Source organism: Lagopus muta, chromosome 7 (assembly GCF_023343835.1).
Source record: "Lagopus muta isolate bLagMut1 chromosome 7, bLagMut1 primary, whole genome shotgun sequence".
NCBI classification, from domain to species: domain Eukaryota; kingdom Metazoa; phylum Chordata; class Aves; order Galliformes; family Phasianidae; genus Lagopus; species Lagopus muta.
The window spans coordinates 14831296-14853674 of NC_064439.1; the positions used below are offsets into that span (position 1 = coordinate 14831296).

The 22379-nt window shown below is 44.4% G+C and overlaps 1 protein-coding gene across 3 annotated transcripts in view; it reads right to left on the reverse strand.

Annotated features, from left to right (window-relative positions):
* Window positions 1-15097, reverse strand: part of SVIL (supervillin) — a 133317-nt gene extending 118220 nt beyond the window's left edge. For 2 of the 3 annotated variants that reach the window (XM_048950430.1, XM_048950434.1), the window contains exon 1: window positions 14665-14844. The gene's annotated coding sequence lies outside the window, so the exon portion shown is untranslated. Of the gene's footprint in view, window positions 1-14664; window positions 14845-14993 lie in introns of those variants that run through there. The other variant, XM_048950431.1, reaches the window with a different exon arrangement.
* Between the last annotated feature and the right edge of the window lie 7282 nt (window positions 15098-22379).

Consider the following 22379-nt stretch of genomic DNA (forward strand, 5'->3'; position numbering starts at 1 on the left):
GCTCCTCCACAACTGAAATGGGACATCCGAAGTGGTCCCATTACAGACTCTTTTAGCTCCTTAGGCAGAAACATCAATTATTTAGGAAACCTTCTGAAAAGGTTGCAAAACTGAGTTATTATGTTCTTAGACTTGTTGAGTTGTAGCACTCATGGAAGAGATACTTTATCAGCACATAAACCAATGATTTCTGCCAACCTAATAAGTAGTATGGAACAGATTGCCACATGAGCTTATCGGACTGTTTTCTAAGTCCTCCAAAGGAATTTTTGGAAGCATTTGTTCAGGCTCAGAAATATTTGCATGTTCTGATTTCGTAAGAGCAGCAGGCTTTTTTCCTTCAGAAGACATATATGGTTATGTTGCAGGTTACAGCACTCAAAGAAACCCCACAACTTCAAAACAAACAATACATAAATAAATAAACTCACATTCATGACTCTGTTACCACACGGAAACTTAAGTTTGATTTACCTAATTTCTCTTACTAGTCCTAATCATTTCGCAGCTGTGTTATCACCCACACTCTGCAGCATTCAAATTACCCTGAAGTTTCAGTGTTAATACCCAGCAACGGGATCAAGAGTATTACCATTCCTCTCTCCCTAATGCAGTAATTGCCCAACTTGGGGCAATTGATCAAGTTCATTTCAAAGTAGTCTGGAAAAGCCTTTTTAGTTTGTCTTGGTTTTGACCCTCCTTGGTTCTTACCTATGGAAAAGAAATTGGGAAACTTCTGCCCCTTCTGGACTCTGAAACATTGGGGCTGATGGTTTCAAGTGCATGTCAGGGGAGCAAAGGCTTTTAAACGATTATACTCCTCACTCCATGCAAAACAAACAAACAAACAAAATAGAACACCAAACAACCACCAGTGGAATTGGTAAGTGAGCATAGGTGATCCCAAAGAGTACTGCACAGATTAACCTATTTATCTCAGACCCCCACCTCCCAGAAGAGAGGAAATTCATGCTTCAGTTACCACAGCCTGTCCCAAGTCATTCTTTGTTGGATAATGCAGGCAGCTGCTGGGCAAGGCAGGAGAGCAGGCAGTGTTGGTTCCAGCCCTCTCAGCATCCCCATTTAGCTGGCAGCAGGAAGGGAGATGCTATTCCCCAGAACACAGCAATTCAACACACACTGCTGGCCCAACCTGGTACAACAGAGATGACTGGTGCATAAACCAAACCAAAGAGATGTGCTTCTTTCAGCTGGAAGAGAAAATCTTGCAGACACAGCTAAAGGAGAGGCTTTGGTGCAAGGCAGGCAGAAGTAGAGGTGCTAGGATGGTTGGCAACTCCAAGTGCTCAGTCAGCCAATGTGGAAGTGGGAAGTCCAGGAATGTTATTTGAATAAAAAGTGGGAAAGGGAAGGAAACAAACCATGTTCCAAAACTCTGATGAATTAGAGACTTCTTACTTGAATTGGGCAATTGGTATTGATTTCAGGCAGAGAGAGTAGTAGATTCTCAGCAGTAAGATAGACCAAGTTTCCATTAAACTGGTCTGCATGTGATCTATCACATATCACCCACTATAAAACCTACAAGGTAGCGCTTATACTCAGTTACAGTCAGCTATTTTTCAAGACCTGCTCATACAGAAGCCTCAGCACATGCTCCTTTTACATCTCTACAAAGTAAGAATCAAATTTAGGTTTGGCAGAGACAGACTGGCATTTCCTGCCCCAGCTAGGTTAGCAATTACTATAGTTCTGCACCAAACCAGCACCATTCACAGGGCAAGTACAGAAACAGCAGAATTGCCTTGTGTATCTGGTAAAACCAGGAACAGCTGTGTAATCCAAAAAGAGAGAATTAAGGCTGTGCTGACCCGTAAAACAAAAGCAGTTCATTAGGAGTACTTGCTTTCTAGAAACTCTTCTAAAACTACCAAGAGAACACCTAATTCAGAAGGCTTCTCTTCAACAGGTTATTATTATTCCTGGATAGGTTGTCATGCATCATCCTAAAATGCACAAGCACACCATCCAAACTCAACAGAACAGAAGGCTCCTTCAGTGTTGGAACAATGTGTATCAACTGAACATTGCCTGAGCATCTTGCAAGGAAGTCTTCAGAGCTTCAACCTCAGTAGTGAAATTTCATTAGTTATATATTCAATAAATGTAACAATCCTTTCAGTTTAAAAACAACACATTTTTTAAACAATATTTTGTTTTATAACTTGAAATTACAGCACTCAATGCAGAATCTATTAAGAGGATTCAAAGGAACAAAACACAATACTGGGGTTTCCATGAGTAACCAAGTAATGTTAGGTCTTATGGTTGAAGATCAAAACAAGTTTGCTTTCTTTCCTCTCCATTAATTAAAGCACACCAAACAGAATGAATCAAGTAGATGCTGTAATTAAATCTGGAGAAAATATCAAGTCATATTTGTGAGCAAACACTCCCCAGTAAGTTCTAGCAGCAGATTTGAGGATAAGGGTCTTTCATGTAACAGCTATTAAATCAAACACATCAGTGCTGTGGGACATGCAGAACAGTGCCTGAATAGCTGACATGCACCAGGCAGTGCCCAGCTACCAAACCCTACAGCTCCAGGCAGGAGCACCCCGTTAACAATTAACTGGAACACGGACTTTGCCATTTAGGTATAACCTTTGAGTCTAAACCTCATATTCCAAATAAAATACTTCAGTTTATTCTATAGAGAGCAGAAGTTTTGCTAAGATGTGAAAAAAGATGGAGCTGGAGGCCACATAAGCACTGATGGCATGATGGGGCAAGGCCAGAAAGGGAGGAGGAATCAGACTGTTGCTGGGAACATGTCCAGCCAGGCACTTGTGCTAGGCAGCGCCAACAAGACCCTCATCTCCTCTGTGCCAAAGCAAACCCTGAGGTGCAAAGCTAGGAGAAAAGCAGCTATTTGCTCATGATCACAAGCCAAAGCCATCAGGTTAACAGCACATACTACTTTTTAGTAAATCTTTTTAAGCACTCAGTCTGAGTTTCAGAAAGCTTCCCAAACCCCCTAACCTGTAGGTACTGGCCTGAGCATAGTTTTCCCGCTTCTTCTTCCTCCCAAGTACTTCTTCCCCATTCTTAATTCACTCTAAGCACAGAAGAGACACTGTCACCATGAATAGTGCAACTCCAAAAAACAACATCTCCTGCTCTAAGATGCTCACATAGCATCCTTACAGTCTGACGCACAAGTAAAGGATCTGCAGTTTCAGGGGAAGACAAGTTCTGCTTGCCATACACAGACTGCAATAGCTTTTGGTGTTTCCCAGCTGAAGGCATAACGCTTCCTTTAGACAAACAACTTTTTAAAATAGCTTGGGGAAGGAGCCACAAGCACAAAGAAAAAGAACATCCATTCTAGCATTTTAAGCAACAAATAAATACTACTCAGCGTTCTATTTGAAAGCTTTTAAGATGCAGTGGGAAAACGCATGTTTATGCTGTGGTTAGATTAGACACGGCTAACAGGGCAGTTCAAAGAGCGGACAGAGCCACCCCACAATAATCAGTGCAGGCATTTGGCTGGGAGCAGGAAGGAAGAGGGGTGGGAGGAGCAGGGAGCTGCTAGGCTCACGAAACCTCATCCCCAGAACTGTGTTACTGCAAAGCCACACACACATATTCTGGTCTCAGAACTGTACTGCGGGTTTCAACGCTCGTTAAATGCTTCCAAAACAACGTTTTCAGAGTAGGGTTTCAATGAGAGAAGGAAAATCATTTCTTTGGATTGCTCTGTAAAGTCTGTTCCTTCCAGAAATGAATGCTGAGGCTCCCTCACTCTCCTGCTCAGGGAATATTCTATCATACCAGAATTCAGCAGCCAGCGCCAAAGCCGGGAGGAGCCCAGAGCCCAGGGCAGCCCCTGTGCAAGGCACAGGAACAGAAACTCAGCATGAAGGTTGTACACAACTTCCCAGCACAGAAAGTTATGCCTGACCAGAAAGGAAAGGAAATTCAGTCTAGTTTTGCAAATTCTTAATACTAAAAGCTCTGCCAAAGTATTGCCCAGACAACACCAAGTACAGCTACTGGTGAGTTTCTTGCTCTCAGAAACCACAGACTTTCCAAGAGCTGTATAACTTCACCACAGCTTTGTTTATTTGCAGTACTTTTAGTTTGTAGAAGAAGCAACAGTACATAGGTAGAGTATAAAAGCAAGAATTGTTCTGGCTTGGGGAAATCAGACTGTAGATACACCATGACAGATGCCCTGCCTCAAACAGCAGCAATAATGTTGCTTTACTTGAGAGCCCAGCTAGCATAAAAAATAGTAGAAATCATCAAAAATCATAGAATCATAGAATGGTTTGGGTTGGAAGGGACCTTCAACATCATCTAGTTCCAACCCTCTGCTATAGGCAGGGACACCTCCCTGAAGACCAGGTTGCTCACAGCCCCATCTAGCCTGGCCTTGAATGCTTCCAGGGAGGGGGCATTAACGAACATTAATGAAGACGATGTGATAGATCAGTTTCAAACAAGCAGCACACCCTGCAAAGCAAAGAAAAAAAAAAAGAAGAAAAGAAAAAGAAAAAAAAATCACTACTTACTATCACTAGCTTAGTCAATTTGCTACATCCCTACTCACTGTTCTTTCATTAAAAACAAAGAAAAAAAAAGGGCTGTGTAATTTGAGTTCTACTCTTGACAGCACATGTGAATGAAACAAAGTAAGGATCAAGCTCTCAGATGACAGAAAGCTTTACATTAGATCAAGTCTGAAAAACTGATCCTTGGAAATCCAGAAGAAGGATTAAAACAAACAGCAAATAGAAGATGAGGAAATTGACAAGATCAGGTCATACTTCAAGGTAAAATAAGGAATGCTGAAAACCCAAAAGTGATCCATGAAAAACATAAAGATGGAAGCCCCAGGTATAGCTCCAAGGAACTGATAAAGCCAGTAATTTTTCAAGTCACCAGAACTCAAAGCTCCCAGCCTGCAGCACACACACTGCTCACTGACGGGTTGCACACCATGTTGATACTGCACACACGTATTGGCCAAGTACAACCAAAGACTGGGTACATGCACACACGTGTGTGAGCACACCTGTACACCCACATGTCCTGACCCAGGAGTGACCCAACCACACGGGCAATTTTCAAGTGCACCACTTACAGAAGCCGTAACAAAGCAGCTCATCAGACACCAGGATGTATTTAAGACTGAGATCATGTTCAGTTGCCGCAACTGTCATCTCTACAGATTTGAGGGGGTAGAAATAACTGATGAATACACATAGTCTCAGGCTTGCAGGTATCCAAGTGCTTGGAACTCACACAAATGGATGCAAGACTACAAACATTTGAGCAAGCAATCTTCTGCTTATCAAAACAGCAGAGTTTCTTACAGCAGCTCTACAGCCCACACCAAAAACACCAGAACATTTTGAACAACTTCAAAAGCTAGCCTAATGACTATTTTACAGGAGTTAGAAGTTTTCCACAGTAAGAATTTGTGGTTTCCTGTGCAAGAAAGCATGCCAATTCATACCAACATGTTCATGGAAAAAGTTTTTTTGGGGCTTCCTTGAAAAACTGAGTTCTGTAACATCACTTGTTTTGTTTCAGCAGACTGGCACAATGGTAAGTTCTCATGCCAGTCTTTGCATAAGAATCATTTCCTGAAGTAGTACTTGCTTTATTGGAAGAATGCTGTTTACTATTACACCATGAATGCACACCGCATGTTGCTCTAGGAATTTCACAAGTAATCACAATTCCTGAAGGCAGTAGTAAGGTGTTGCCTCTCCGGATTGAATTTGAAGAGATCTTTAGGCCAGGCTGCAGTTCAGCACAAACCACGCAGACCCAGGGGTTACTTCACACACACATCCTTGCCTTTTGGTGTCAGCAGTTTGTTGCCAGCGAGCATCACCTGGCACCCCACAGAGAGCATGTCCAACCCAATGCTGCTCTAAGGTTTTCTTTTAAAAGGCTCCCAGGTCAAGATTTCAACAGTGGGTCAGATGAAACTAAATGTCAGTTCCCCATGGGAAGTCAGATTAGGTTCCCAAAATAAGGAAGGGAAATTCTCACTCAGAATCTGCCAACTCCTGCCCACACAGATCCCTTCAAGTTGTCTGTGGCTGTGCTACGCCAGCAGGGTACAATACACTGTGCATTTCAGACATCAAATTTAATACAGAAGTCATAGCCAGGCATTTCCCTCTTGAACCACAAGTTTCAAGAACCTGAAATGCGTGCCCAGCAGCTATTACTTATGCTACAGTTAGCTTTTATTAGCCTAAGTCCTAGGAAGTTGTTTTTCTGGGTTCACTGCCACTTTAAGTTAATTTTATTCAAAGTAACTTTATTTCAAGCTGGAAGAATTAAACTTGCATTCCATACCAAGAAGCCATAAAAACAACTTTCCATTCACCAGGCTTTTGCTTGAAGTAGGAAGCCAGAACAGCTTTGTTGCCAACCCACAAAAACAATACAAAATTGTTATTTGCATGCAAGTTGTGAAGTCAGGCATGCAACAAATATTACAGAGACAAGATAAACAAGTGTATTTAAAATAACCAAGTCTTTTATCTTCAGGCTCCTGGCCTGTGCAATATGACAGGAAGGAAGAGGGCAGGCTCAGCATGCTCTGTGCTCCAGCCTGCTCTAGGGTTCCCCCAGTATGGGACACTGAGGAGAGACTTCACCCAAAGCCTCAGTCAGAGCATTTCTGGAGCTTAAGGGAATCTTTACTCTGAGCCTTGCAAGGATCAGGTTTGGTACAAACTCCTCTGAAGTAGCATTTGTCACAGTATACACTTGAAACCACAAATAACACACAATATTCTAACACGATTTAAGACTAAAGCCGACAGCATAATGCAATTAGAAATACACAAAGTACTCTTCTGGAGTATGGTGGGAGAGGCAGCTATGTTCTAGCATGCAACACCTCAGCGCCTGCTACAAATGAGAATGTAGCCTCACAGCAGCTCATAAACAAGGCACAGCATCCAGAACTCAACTAAGTACAACAGGAAACCCTCAAAAAAGGAACACATTAAAGCCAGATCTGTGCTGATAGAGATTATCTTAGCAAATACACTTTCTTTTTATACATATTTCTGTTCACTACTGCAACTTCTGCTGAAGTCAACTTCCAAACTCTTGAATCTTTCCATAACTGTATTTAACAGCTCCATGGTGCCTTGCATGTGGCAAATCCATGGTTACAGGGCAGGCTCAGGAACCACACAGCCCATCAGATTACACACACCTGAGCTCACCAGCGTGCTGGACAACCCACAGCAAGAGCTGCAGTGACCAACCTGAAGAGAGACCAAGCTGTAAATCGCTCTCAGCAAACATCAGCCTGTGGCTTGGGAAAGCAGCTCTGCCTGACACTGCTTTGCTGCTCCTTTTAAATTAATCCATTCTATAGTTTTGTTTTTAGTTCCAGAGAGCAATGGAAGAAGCAGTGCAGTGAGGCAGGCAGAGCAGCACTTACCACAAACTGTGCAAAGGAAATCATTAACAACAGCAAAAGGAAGCAAAGGTTGAAGGGATGAATTCAAGTTACAGTTCAGGACAGGAATTTGCCTGCTGCTGGAAATGCTACTCTCCCATGCAGCCCAAGGTCTCTTCCTCTGCTGAGCTACAGAGCTGCCAGCTTTCCTGGAGCCGGAAGGCTTGACATGGACAGACATGTCTTTAAATTGGCAGGGAAGCCAATTTAAATTTAGAGGAAACTTGAAAATAAATATTTTCCCCTTCAGGGGACGGAGCAAATTTAAGCCAAGTTGACAACATTGAACCTTCCGTTTAAAAGAAACAACAAAAAGCTTTCTCTGATGCTCTTTTTTCATGCATCTCCAGAATTTCCACCAATTTCAATTAGGAACACTTTTGGAGGTGGGTGAGAAGGATAACTCCTTCTATTTACTCCATTCCTTTGAATGCATTTAGTGATTTAAAGCCATTTAAAGTCATGTCACTCAGCTTCCCACCACCTTTTAAGAAAAATAAGTATTTGTTTTTCTTAAAGCCTTTCATAAGAGGTGCTAAAATTATTCATCAGATATTGTCTTCTTCCACAGCTCAGCTGAGGACAGACTCCCTCTTATTTTTATACTTCTCAAATTCCACTTTTCCATGCCATTCCCTCCACTCACTCCAAAGGGGGGGGGGAGGGGGGGAGGGAAGAGAGAGAGAGAGAGTATAAATTAAACAAAAGTACTTTCTGAGAAAGTAAGACATTCCTTAACCTTCCCTGTGACTTATGTTTCTCCTCCAGTGCTCACTTGCCCCTCCCTCTCCTCACTGGTCCTTTCCATTTTTTAAACATGGCCACTCTGCCATTTGTGCACATCACTTTTAACCCCAGAACACGCATTTCTACTTTTTATTATTATTATTATTTCCCTGTATTAACCACATATTTAAAACTAATAACCATGACTCTGCCCAGCTATGTACCTTATAAGATCATTCTAAACTAGTGGCCTGTACCTCTGCTCTGATTTCAGAGTTACACTGTTCTCACAGTCCAACACAGAGTCTGAAAGAGTAATTTTTCCAGAGGATGAGAGCAAGTATCTAGCCAAAGGCAGTGTTTTAACATCTCCTAAGACAATAACTCACTAGCGTTGGGATGGAAAAGTTCAAAATCTCAGCCATTTGGAAATAAGAACAGATTCCAAAATATACTTCTTTAAATCAAGGGGTTTCTTTTTGTGTTTTTGCTTTGTTTTTATAGGGCAATGCTTTACTATCAAGCCAAAGTCATCATCCTATTAAGCACAAGTAGTACGGAAATCATGTTAATGCAAGCAGGACAGCTAAGACCAGCTGTGATGAGGTAGGCCTGGTGAAAGAAAAAACAGGCCGGGGAAAAATACATATATATCTCTACAGTCACCTGAAAATTTCCTCTCTGAATAAGAGGGGTTTCAGATCAATTAAAATGGGTGACTAAGAGCCGGGTGCAGGGGGAATGTTCTGTTCTCAGCAGCAAGAACGCTCATGTTCCCTTCCAGTCTGCTTCACCATGCAATGATTCACACAGCCAGGAAAATGCAAGTTTTCATCCTTAAACTACAAAGTGCATCAAATGTTTTCAAGAAAATGCTTGATCCATCGCCTTGTAGAGCAGTATGGAATACTAGCTAATGTGAAATCGCCCCAGGCTTCTGAGAAGTTACCTTTATCTCATCCTCAAACAAGGACACATTCTTTCCTATCCAAAGTTTCAAGCTAACACTGTAGCACAGGTTAAGTGCTTTGAAAATAACTTTGGCCACTGAAAGACTGCTCCTCTCCAAAGCAGCCAAAGTTAACCTGCTCAAAACTTTGCTTGAAGTTCACCCTCAACCTTTTTATGAAGACTGTCTGTTTTTTCACTTCTCCATCTGCAGAGTCATACTCGTGTACTCAAGAGTTCACTTTCCACGACCCTGTTCCTCCCACAGCGGGGCTGGAGCAGCTGAGAACCCTCATCTGGGCTGAGCACACACGGCAGAAACCAGCATCACGGTTCCAGCCCTCCTCAACATCTGATCCCTGTGGCACTGCCTGTGAAACACAACTCAGAGCTGGGAAATGAGCACCTTGGCTGACAACCATCAGAAGGTGCCTTGTTCAGCTGGAGGCAGGTCAGAGAAGTGGGGAACAAAAGAGCTGTTGACGAGTCTGTAAGGGGATCTTCTCTTACATGAGTTACTACCACAGGCTGTGGATTTACAGCAATATGTAAATAACACTGCATTTCATTCTTGTGCCAAATCTATAGGAAAAGAAGGTTTTTTAATGCCACTGATGCAACAAATGACCAAAAAAGCATCTCCTGGCTATCCTGGTGTTGTAAGAACAGTCTGTTTCTGGTTTAAATCCATTAGAAGCAGCACAGGGGCTCCCAGCATTTAGCAAGAAGTCAATTTTATCTCCACTAATACTTAACACCACAGAAGCAAATGTAGCTACAGTTGCCTGTATTAAGCAGCTGGCAAGCCCGGAGATGGAAAAGCTGCAGAACAGCTGGGGAATGCGAGACCCTTTTGAACAGGCTGCTATGTGATCCAAAATAATGGTGGACGTTTACACACAACACAATGGCAGCAACAGCCAAATGCAGGCCTGGCGGACGCACCACAGCTGCTCCTGCCTTCAGACGAGGCACAGCCAGCAGATACAAAAGAGTTCATATTCACAAAAATATGGCTTTCATCTTAAAAAGCAGCAGCTTGGTTTCCAAAATAAGCAGCTGGCCTTCCAACTGGGCTAAACCCTATGATATTCTGCACTGGAAGTTACCCAGTAGAACAGCTCTGGATTAGGGTCACAGACTGCTGCTACTCTGCCACTGGCAGCTACCAAAAATGCAGTCTTCAGACCAACAGGCTGCCATGCAACAAAGGCTCTCACTGCAGTGCTTTCCAGCTAGCACCAGGAAGATAGCAGCATAGAAACCCTTAATACAGACACTAAGTACATAGAAGTTAGCTATCCAAAGAAACGATCAGTGAGCTAGACAGCAGCATTTAACTGGGCATGGGCCATTTTGCTGCTTTTTTACACCAGTTTTGCACACTAGTGTAAAGGTAAGTTGGTATCTGAAGTCAACATCGCATTGCTCACACCTAGAGAGATAGTCTTTGTTGTCTGCTGTTTTGCAATGACTGACTGCATGCTGCAAGGAGCCCTGGCTTGTTTCGCAACTGCCATCTAAGTAAGACACAGTTCTGTATGCGACTGTGCACAAAAAATTGCATCACATCTTCTCAAGTTTTCACATCTCAGAAGCACAGTATCACCAGTCCCATCTTTCTTGCTCAAGACAAGCCATGATTAAACAGTGCTAACAACCTGGTTACTACTTTGTACCAGAACTGCACCACTTCTAATTATGCTGGACACCAAAACATGGTAATGGAATGTTTCAACCATCCGCATCTTGATTAAAACCAGTACAACACAAAAGAAACTGGTTTTGAGTGAGAGAAGGAGACAGAAGAGGGAATCTTTCAGTGTTTCCTCCTCTGTACGTAACTATTAATGTTACAATCCCAGTTAAGAGCTATTCAGAGTATGGTGGCTAAAACTGGACAAAGACAGCTGTCATAGCAACCGAAACAGATGCAAGCACAATATTTAATCTTCTTTATTTTTTAAAGTAAAGTGCTAGTAATAGTGAACACAGAAAGGATTTAGAAACAGGTGTTGTAAGACTGTCACCAGTTAACAGGAAGTGTATGCTTTTGCACACCTACCCAACTAAACATCACACCCACACATTTCACTCTCAGATTTCTTATACAGGCTTTCTAGCAAAATTCCTTCATTAAATAAGCCATATTTCTAAGAATTTCCCCATAGAAATAGAACACGTGTATACAATAAAGAAGGAAATAAGTAGAGCCTTGAATCACAAGCCCAGAAAACACACTTCTTGCACCAAAATACTATTGCACTATAGCATAGTGCCCTTCCTGGAGGCAAAGCAACGACAGGCATGCTACCTTGCAATTCTAACATTTGTAAAGATAAGAACACAGATTTGTTCTTCCAGCTGTACTGGCACTAGAAACAGCTGCTGGCATGCCATGTTGGCAGTGGTGCCTCATGCCCTCAAGGACCAACATTTTCGTCAGTGACACGGACAGGAGGACTGAGCACACCCTCAGCAAGTTTACTGACTTAACCAAATGGAGTGGTGTCATTGATATGCTGCAGGAAAGGACTGCCATCCATATTTCCTGGAGAGGCTTAAGAAAACCTCAAGAAGTTCAACAGGGCCAAATATAAAGCCTCACAGCCAACTCAGGGTAATTCCAAGCACAAACATAGGCTGGGTGGAGAGAAGGTTGGGGGCAGCCCTTAGGAGAAAGATTTTTGGGTTCTGTTGGATGAAAAGCTGGTCACGAGCCAGCAGTGTGTGACTGCAGCCCAGAAGGCCAAATGTATCCCGGGCTGCATCAAAAGCAGCATGACCAGCAGGGAGAGAGAGGTGACTGTTCCTCTGCTCTGCCCTCATGAGGCTCCATCTGAAGTACTGCACCCAGGGTCTCCATAGGAAATATGTGGAGCTGCAGGAGCAGGTCCAGAGAAGGCCATGAGGATGCTCAGAGGGCTGCAGCACCTCTCCTACAAGAAAGGCTGAGGGAGCTGGGACTGTTCAGCCTGGAGGAAAAAAAGGCTCTAGGGAGACCTCACTGTGGCCACCCAGTACATATAGGGGCTTTAAGGTAAAGCTGGAGAAGGGAGTATAGTGGTAGAGCAGGGGGTAAAGGCTTTTAAAGTGTAAAACAGGAGACTTAAGCTAGGTGTCAGGAAGAAATTCTTCACTCAGGGGGCAGCGAGACCCTGGCACTGCTGCCCAGAGAAGCTGGGTTATGTCCCATCCCTGGAGGTGTTGAAGGTGGGGTTGAATGGAGCCCTGGGCAGCCTGAGCTGCTGGGTGGCAGACCTGCCCATGACAGTGGCTTGGATTGAGATGGTGTTTAAGTTCCAGTCCAACTCCTCAGAGTAAACAACCTCAGTATGAGCTTTTCAGCCCAATCTATACCAAGAGGTTTTTCTCCAGTTTTGACCCAGGCTTGCTACTGAGATCTATCCAGCTCTGAATGCACTAGTGTCTCTAAAGTCTTGTTCTGAAAATAAAAAAGGATTAATGGAAGCAAAAGCAGGATACTAGAATGAGCTAAGACATCCATGAAGCTTAGCACAGTTCAGCAAACAGCTGATTTTAACAGTTACATGTAATGTACAGACAGCCAACCCACAAGAGCAAATGAGATGTAAGTGATCTGCACCAAGCTGCACTTGTAGCTGGAAATCACTCTTTTAACCACCACCCCACTTCTTTGTAGTCAAGTTATATATCGAAACAACTCCTGGGCTGTTTGTGTGCACACAGGGATCAGTAGCAGGACAAGTTTCTCAATTCTCTAACATTTTACACGTGGATGTAAATTGAACTCTTTCACAAAGTAATTACAGTTGTTATTTACTAAGAAGGAACTAAGAAAACAAGTCTGTTGATAGCTTATTCTGGATTTTATTATAACTACACCAATATTACTTAAAAATGATTAGGAGGTGCAACTACACCAAAGTTTACTTTCAGTAACAGAGATTTCCCTACCATGTAGATCTCTCGACAGCCATGTCCCAACAGGCTCTAAATCGCTTATACACATACTGAGCACTGTTCAAAGCAGACTTGCTTTCAGCAAGATTAAATACCTGTTCAGTTTGAACTGTCCCAGTGCCAGGACAAACTACAGTTCAACCAGTTCAGACAGCCATCCCACCGGGCACTAATGGCCTCTGCAACTCCCAGCACCCCAAATCTGCTGCTTCTGGGAATTCTGCCAGGAGCTGTGGGATAGCTCTGCACTGAGGACATTGCAAATTAAATATTTTAGATGTGTGCTTGTGTTTACGTGGAGCAAGGCTGCAACAGTTCAGAAGATGAGTCAGCACGGTTTGCTTCTACAGAACTAAGCAGCGCAGTTAGAAACGGTGCATTTTTGAAGAAGCAAGGGGTGTGAAATGACTCCCCCAGGGGAACAGTCAAGCTGCACCTGGCAGGAGCCAGCACTCACCTGGATACAGAAATTTACTGCAGTACCTCACTGCTCCAGAGCGCACGATTTTCCTGTAGTAATGCAGAAGTTTCTGCACAGGGCAGGCACTTTGGTCCTGCCTGTATCAAGGAGGCTAACAAGGTACAGCCAGACATGCTGACAGGCATGCACACCCATGATGAGGCTCTGAGCTTTATTTTTTTGCCTTGCTTAAAGTGGAAGCTGAAATATAGTTCCAATCAGAACAGCAAAGAAAAAAATTAAAAGCATCTCAATTAGTAACACCATAAAGTCCTCGGACAGAAAAGCAGAGCAGAATTGAAGAAGAGCAGTTTGCCCCCGTGCATCTCACCACGCTGGTACCCATGGCCAGGTGCATTTTAGGGCCAGCACAACTTCGTCAAGGCACAGTAGAACAGCATATCCTCCCAGGGAGCACACATCAACCGAGCACACCAGAGGAGCACCGCTGTCTCTCTGGGATCTGATGCAGGACAGTTCCTCTGCAAACACAGCTGGAGCCCTTGGCTGCCCCGTGCACACACACAGCCATTGGACAGGACATCTCAGCTCCGGCCACGCTTCAGCTCCCAGAGCACAGCACCCCACACAAAAAGCTGCGTACGGCTCTGTTGGCACAAACCTTAGCCGTGCGAATCTGTCGAGACGTTCCCATTCTGAAGTGGCTTTTGTTTTCATTTTGAACAGAAAAGATTAAGATAACCGCAAGCTGAGAACACTTTTCAGTAGCGTACAGTTTGCTTTGCTTCTCAGGAAGCACACGATCCAAGCAGGGCAGCTCACACGCTCAGAGCGGGACGCTGAGCGGGGACGGGGCTGCGATAGCGCTGACAGCTCTCGAACCTCCACAAAAGCATCGCAACCAACCGGATAACTCGCACTTCCCATTTGCTCCCCCGGCCCCGGTCTGCCGCCCCCTGCCAAGTAATAAACCTGAGTATAGCTGATCTTCGCGAGACCGCTTAAATCTCTCTTAAGAGAGCCATAATCCACCATCACGTGCAGCATTAAGGAGCATTACGAGTAAAACAGATCCCGAGGTGTCAGCAAGCAGCCGGCTGCGGCGCCGGGCACCGCGCTCACCGCTACCAGCACGCCCTGCCCAGCGAAAACGAACCTCCACACCGCGATAAAGGCTCTTCCTTCACGCCACACGTGCGCGCCGCTGCCGCCTTTCTCCGGCTGAAAGCGGGGACAGAACTCCGGGCCGACCCGACCCCGCCGCACGGCGAGGGGCGACCGGCGCTGACCTCGAGCCCGGCGCCGTCGGGCGGCAGGTGCGGGGCGGGAGGGCGGCAGCGCCGTGGGAGCGGACTGACGGCGGGGCTGCGGGCTTCGCCCGGCGGAGAGAGAGGAAACGGAGAAGTTTTCCGCAGGAGCCCGGCGGCGCGCCCCCGGCCCCGGCCGCCCCGCACCGCCCGCGCCCCGCCCGCCGCCGCCGCTCACCTCGCAGCCCGCGGCTCGGGACAGCCGCAGCCTCGGGCATCCGCGCCTCCGGCCGGAGCGGGGCGGGACGGGGCGGGGCGGGGGAAGCGGGGCGGCCGCGCGGACTCCGCGGCAGGGGCCGCCGCCTCCTCCTTCCCCTTCTCCTCGGCGGGGCGAGGCGGGGAAGCGCTCGCCGCCGCAGCGCCCAGCGGGGAGCGGAGAGACTCGAGCTCGGCGGGGCGCGCGAGGAGCAACCGCTGGCAGCGGCCCCACGCGGGACGAGAGCGGACGAGACGCGCCTCCACTTGGCCCGGCCCCGCCCCGCCCCGCGCCCCCCAACCGCCCGGCCCCGCTTCCGCGCGCCTCCTGCGGGTGCTGCTCCGCTCCTTAAAGGGGCCGCGCCCGGCCCGGCGTGGGGCGCCGTGTGAGGGGCCCCTGCTCTGAGCCCCCTGACACGCGGGACGGCCCTCTGTGTCACACCGAGACCTGCCCCGCTCCCTCGCTGGTCCCCTCTAAACAAGCCACGAGTTGTTCTTTGGTCCATCAGAGTAGAGACCAGGTCCCCACTTCCTTGTCACAGCCCCCAGCAGTACTGAGGTGAGGGGGCTTGGGTATGCGTCCACGTCCTCTTGTATTAAACAGCCCAGAAGGTAGAATCACTTTCTTTTTCTTTTTTGTTTGAATCTTTTATTTAGACAGACATTTTTTCTAAGTGTACTACATGAAGGATTTGAGGCCCATTCCTCTTGATCGGGTCTCTGAAAGCAACGTGAAATGTGAACATGAGAAGAATTGCCAAAGAGGGAATCACTTGGGGGCTGCTGAACTTGAGATCTGGAGCAGACAGTGTGTGGAACCAAATAGAATGGCTGATTCCCTTCTGCTCAGCTCCATACACAGAAGCAGAAGGGAATCTCAAGGTGCAGAAACATGTTCAGATAAGGCAAATCATGAAGCTTTCAAGTCAATGCCCAAAATGCACTCTGCAGAGCACACTACAAAATGCCTCCCCGCAGCACTATGGCAGCTTTGTGCCCTAGGTGAGCTCTAACTGAACGCTGAGGGCTTGAAGCACTGCTGGGCTTTATAGCTCTGTGCAGGCAGAAGTTTCTTAATTGCCTGCTAATGATGCGGTGTGGGCACTGCCTTTTGCCCAGTGGTTATGAATTACTTTGTGTAGATACACAAAACCCACATCAGACAGAAAGCACAGACAGGTCATTCCAGTCTGACTGAGGGAGAGAAGGAGCAAGGCTAGCTCAGAAAGGAAGACAGAAATGAACCATAGCAAGGTTAAAAATCCTGGAGAGTACAGTGACCTTAAAGGCGTGCTTTCTTCTGCTGCCTTTCAGCACAGCTCCTGTCATCCTGATTGAAACTATCAAAGGTGTTCCCTCTCCCTGCAGATAAAAAAGGCAGCAGCTTCTCACTGGAACCATCAAGGAACTTTGATCCTGTAAGAAACACCCTAAAAAATGGGCCTGAGCGGGGGAAAGTGCAATGTTACACTTGGATGTTACATTTGCTCGTTGTGATTGACATGACACTGTCCTCATTTATTTTCAAATATCAGAATGGAACTCTTACAACCAAAACCTGCGATCCGTTTGCCAAGAGCTTTTTTTACTCCAGTTGAGAACTGATTTGTCTGGATTTTGCCTTAGGCACAGTCCTTGCCATCTTCTGCCAGAGATTTTTTCCCCTGCAGACTTAATCCAGGATCCAGATACATGATTGTTTAAAATTTACATTTAAAAAGGAGTAAAAGATTGATTGGAATTCCAGGGGAGGAGAGGGAGGCACGATGATATATTGGAATCTTTTGTTCCCAGAAGAGCCAGGAAAGAATTAAGATTATTAAAGAAACATAATTTGGGTCAGACCAAGCATCTTAATCCACGTCAGTTAAAAAGATGATTTTCCCTACTTTTTTAATGTGTTTGACACAAGCATGTTTGATTTATGATGGGAGTCAAAACCATCTGTATTTGGGGCACAAGCACATGCTTATTTAAACAATGGGGCTGCCTGGGGGGAGACATAGGAAAGAAATGACATTCTTTTGCAAAGAATTCAGTGTTTTTCACTCCATGAAGTAACTGGCACTGTTTTGAAAAGTGCTGTACAGAAGACGCAGTAGCTCAACACATTTTAAAGGAGTCCAGCAGTTTACCTTCATGCAATCGGTGTGATAGTGAACAAGGTTATCACTGATAAAGTTCAGCTATTCTCCACTCTCCTTTGAGTGACCCCTGTGAAGAGAATTTGTCTCATTGGCAGCATGTAAGTATTCACATCTTAAAGACATTTGAAGCTCCTTGGTGCTCTGAGGTCCAGACTGCACTCAGGATTCGCTCTGGTTTCAGCAATTTTGTAGCTCCTGGTCCAAAAATACCATAGATACAGCAAGTTGTGATCTTCTCCATTCAATATCTGAGCACAGAACCACAGAATCATAGGGCTGGAAGGGACCTCTGGCCCCTGCAATAGCAGGTTCCGTACAGTAGGTTTCACAGGTGGGTTTTGAACATCTCCTGAGAAGATCCCACAACCTCTTTGGGCAGCCTGTTCCAGTGCTGTTACCTTCCCAGTAAACACTGTCCTTGTGTTCAGACAGAACCTCCCGTGTTCCAGTTTGTGCTCACTGCCTGTTGCTGAAAAGAGCCTGGCCCCACTTCTTCCCTTTAGATATTAGGGACTTGTCCTAACTGCAGATGAGGTTGAAGCAAAGGAACTGCTTTCTGAAGATGTCCTCCTCAGCTCATTTTGTGTTGAACAGTTTATTTAAAGTTTTTTAGGGAAAAATTGTTGAGGGCTATCAGGATGACATCTACAGCATTAAGTTCTAGCCTATGCTGGGTGGAGATTCCATTCTGTAACCAGATGCTTCACTCCATATGGATTGATATGATTAGAAACAGGCTTGGAAATAACATTGAACTTTACCAGTCAGTTTCCCAGAGCTCCGTAAGCCATGTGAATGGATGTTTTGCCCGCTGCTTCCTTTAAATCTATAACCTTGAATCCAAGCATCCCTGTGCTTAGGGGACCTTCTTGGCAAGCTGTGGAACTGATCTCCAAAGCTCAACACAGTCAATATCCCATGACAAAGACAGGCCTCACTGTAAAGCCCAGCGTAAACTATGAACATCAACAAAGGGGCCAGAGGGGAGACAGAAATATGTCTGTCCTTGAAAGGTTTCCACATACAGAGAAAGCAAAAAGTAACAATCCGAATTTCAGCTTCTTTTCTAAATGAATGTATTCAACAATGTGGCAGGCCGGTAGCTCTCTCTTCCTGTGTAAGGCTATGCCAAACTCGAGTGAGGAAGCCTAGGGTCTTTTAAAAGAAGGTGAGAAAAACTCAAGGGCAAGTGTAGAATTTTAGAAAAGAGCCAAAGCCTCTGTCCACCCTCAGAAGAGCAGAACGACAGAGTTCTGGCAGCCATTGCAGCCACCACCGATTTATTTACGAGTTCCTGGAGTCGATCCAGTGTAATTATGGGCCTGAACTCCAGATCAGATTCACTTGACATTTGAGAAAGTCTGTGGAAAAACAGTAATAATAAACTGATAATAACCATCCGTCTCGTAAGCAATGAGAAATAAAGGGAAGAGAAAGGGCAGGTGGGGAGAGGGGAAGGCAGCATAATCCCGAAAAGATCTCTTGTTTGCCAGAAGACACTCTCAGTGTATAACCCTGTGCATTTTCTAGAAGGAGCTGCAGAGAATTTTGGAGTAAGTCCTGAATCATGTCAATGCTTTTGCTATTACTGCACTGGAAAAAATGAAAATAGTGGGTGCAGAGGAAGCTGGGATAAGTTGGGACGGCAGTTTCTCTTGGTGGAGCAGATAGTTTGTGGCCCACATGGCATTTATCCAAGCGTGCTCATCACCTAAATTATGTTACCATGAAACCACTGGCTTTGGAAAAAGATGTTTGAAGAAACTATGATTCGGCATGTGATTTATTTTCAAATTCATGCACTGAGTAGAAATAGGCTTATTGTACTTTTTTGCAAGTCTCATTCTGCCAGTTCATATTATTGGTATAACATGGATGAGTATTAGGGTTAAAAATATTTGTATTTAAAACATCTGCAGTCTTATATCAGGATTTATATCCCATTGTTTGATCCTTCCCATCTGAATCACCCCATATTGTTTCCCATTGAATTGTGGGAGATGGCTTCACAAAGCTAACTCTCTGGGAGGTTTCCAGAAAAAAATATTTTTCAAGTAAGATAAGTTGATTAATGGAAAAGCCTTCTCTGACAAGAAAGAGGCCTGACATTTAGTTTACAGTTGTCTCAAGTATTTTATTTCAGGTGATGGAATTGAATTGCAAGTTATGAGTGAATGTTTAATGGAGCAAGAAGAGTTACATTTGTGCTACACCCAAGCAGCATTTGGTGAGCTTTCCTTATGTAGGGTTTCAGGACGTAATAACTACGTATGCAAAGATACAATGGAGCCATATATGTCAATAGGTTTTCTCAGAGGGAGCATTCCAGTTAGCTGCTCTCATCAGACAACAGCCAAACGTCGATGCCCTGGCAATCAACACCGAGCGCGGTAACACTAGACGGTATCTGAAGGAAAAGGAATCCTGGATGGATGAATGGGGTTAGTGGCCCAGAACATGTCATCTTCAAGTGACCTGCTTTGCCACACTCATGTAACTTCTCAGGAACTTCTCTCTCTACACAGGTGGTGTAGCTCCAATTGTGAAGGAGAAAGAATATTGAAAAAGGAACGGCTACAACTGGATGCAGAACAATGAATGCACACTTCTTTGAGCTCAATCTCTGTGAACTGCACACATTGGTTATACGGCCCATTCTTTCTGATCTGACAATGGTATCAATTTTTTCTGCTTAGGAATAATTTGTAGAATTGTAGTTCTATGTTATTTAAAGCTTTTTTTTTTAATTTTACATTGACTTTTTATTTAACTTTATTCAACATGTACTTAACACTTCAGGTTACTTCTGTATGCTTTGATATTTTCTTCTATAAATATACATCTCATAGGTCTTGAGGAGGAGACTTAGCAGTCTGGAGCTCTGGTGCAAGGTCAGTAACATAACGTTGTACACAGGAATGCAATATATTTTTTTTCCTCTTACCTACCATGCATCTGGTTTTCACCAGACAGGTCCTTTTCTTATTCCTGGTATTTCATAGGAGCAGAATGCTCACAGTTGTCTGGGACAGCCTGATCAGAATAGCAGCTCAGCCTCAGCTCCTGGATTAGAGATCCCAGACACATTTACCATGCAGAGCAGATCAGCCTCACAAAACGTGTGGTACTTCCACAGAGCTAGACCTTTGGAGCATATATTGCCCAGATGAACTGCACAATGCATAGTAAACCCACTTACTGTGCGAAGTCAGACTAACCATATAATTTATGCACTATACATGTGATGCATTGACATGCTGGGCTCACAGTTATCTTCTATTCTGCATATGCGTATGTCTTCCACTGGGTATTTCCTGGGCATGAAGCAATTGTCTTTTTATTTCCTTGCTTGTATGTATTGCATGATGAGATGCTGCTACTTGGAAATATCTAATTTTTGTTCGGGATCAGCTAATGAAATTCTGCAAGGCTTTGTTATAGGTGGTCAGCTGTGTTTGCATCCAAACCACTGAACTCGGCGGAATGTTGGAACACAGCAGTATAGGAGGCACACTGAATAAAGCTTTCAACTACTGACAGCATCTGAAGAACATCAGAAAAATGCTGAAAGCCTAGGTAAATATCCTTCAGAAACCAGCTGGCATGGCTGTATGGTTTTCAGCACAGGGCCTGCCTGCCACAGAATTTTCTTCGTGTTATTTGGTGTAACAGTCCTCACATGGAGCTCGTAGTTATTAAAATAAACAGTGCTTTTAGAATAGGATTTTTTTTAGGATTTTGAACTCCATTCCTCTCTTGGCTTCCAGTGCCATGTAACAATCTCATGGCAGGGGTAATCAAAATAATTCCATGACAAGAAAAATCACCTCATTTTAACAATCCCAGTTTGCTGTTTTTGACTATTGCATGACTTATTGGCACAAATATGGGCAGTAGACAGTGTCTGAAAGGAGATTAATGTAGGTCTTACAGAGGTATTGCCTTACATGGACACTATCAGACTGTGCCCACGTGCATCCTAGAGACCTCAGGAAGAACAGATTCTCTTTGCACAGTGATACCATCATTTATCTGTTCTGTGACTGAGGCACGATGAAACCTATCATCTGTGATGTTAATGGCTTTAATATACAGGCTTATGCAAGGCGCATAAAAGAAATTCCTCAGGCTTGTCAGCTTCAGCTGGCTATGGAGCCATGGCATGAATTTGTAGTCTGGTTCTCCTTTCTGGAATTACATGTGAAAAAAAGGTGGAGAAAAAAAGTGCCAATCCGTTTGCATGCAGGGTTCTTCCCCCATGGAAAACCCTAGAACTTCCAGCTCCCTGCATTTGTGTAATTGGGCTTAATCAGTTGTCTGTACTTCCAAATTCTGATCCTCAGAAGTACTGTTCTGTGTAGCTATGTCTGTGTTTGCAATACTGCGAAGGAGCATTCAAATTTCAAGCAACGTAAATAAAAATAAAACGTGAAGGCAAGGTGTTTACTTGAAAATGCCTACAATTAGAACCGCAAATGTTTCAATATGTGCAACATGTGATTGCTTATGTGGGACAGCATGAGAATGGACTGCCCACTGGGAGCACTTTTGGCTCTCAGTTTTGCAGAATGTCTTGGCTGCAGAGGAAGGATTGCTTTGCACTGCTTTGGAGGAACAAGATTTTTGTTTTAAATAGCAAATTCTCTGAACAAGTTATGTTCAAGGGATCAAGACTACATGGGAACTTCAAATGAATTTCCTAAATTGTTTCATCTGGAAAAGCTAAGAGGGAAGGAATCAGAGATGAAAAGTTTAACCTTGATATTTTCACAATAAGTGCTTTGATTTTGGATTTGGCAGTGGCACATCAATTTTATATTTAGCTTAATTATGAAGAGTTGCAAAATAGGTAAATAAATCTATGAAACAGAACACCTTGAAATTTCACAACTGTGAAGGTTTTCAAATTTCAGAAACCCATGGCCTATGTGGTTCCATAGGCAGCTCTGGCCACTACGTAGAGATCCAGTAATATTCAAGGATTCCAGTGATATCCCAGCATGAAGCTGAGCCTTGGTGTCTTCAGCTGGGACTAGAACTGGTGAGTAATAAAGCCCAGTAATGGAAGTGGATGGTTCTGAATGATCTGCTAGCAGTAATGATTTATCCGTAGCACTCTCGTACAACTTAAACAAAGGCTCCCCCTGAGACCCACAAAGACAAATATTTAAAGATATGTGAGAACAACAAACTGTTAAAATAATCCTTTCTAAGTCTTATAG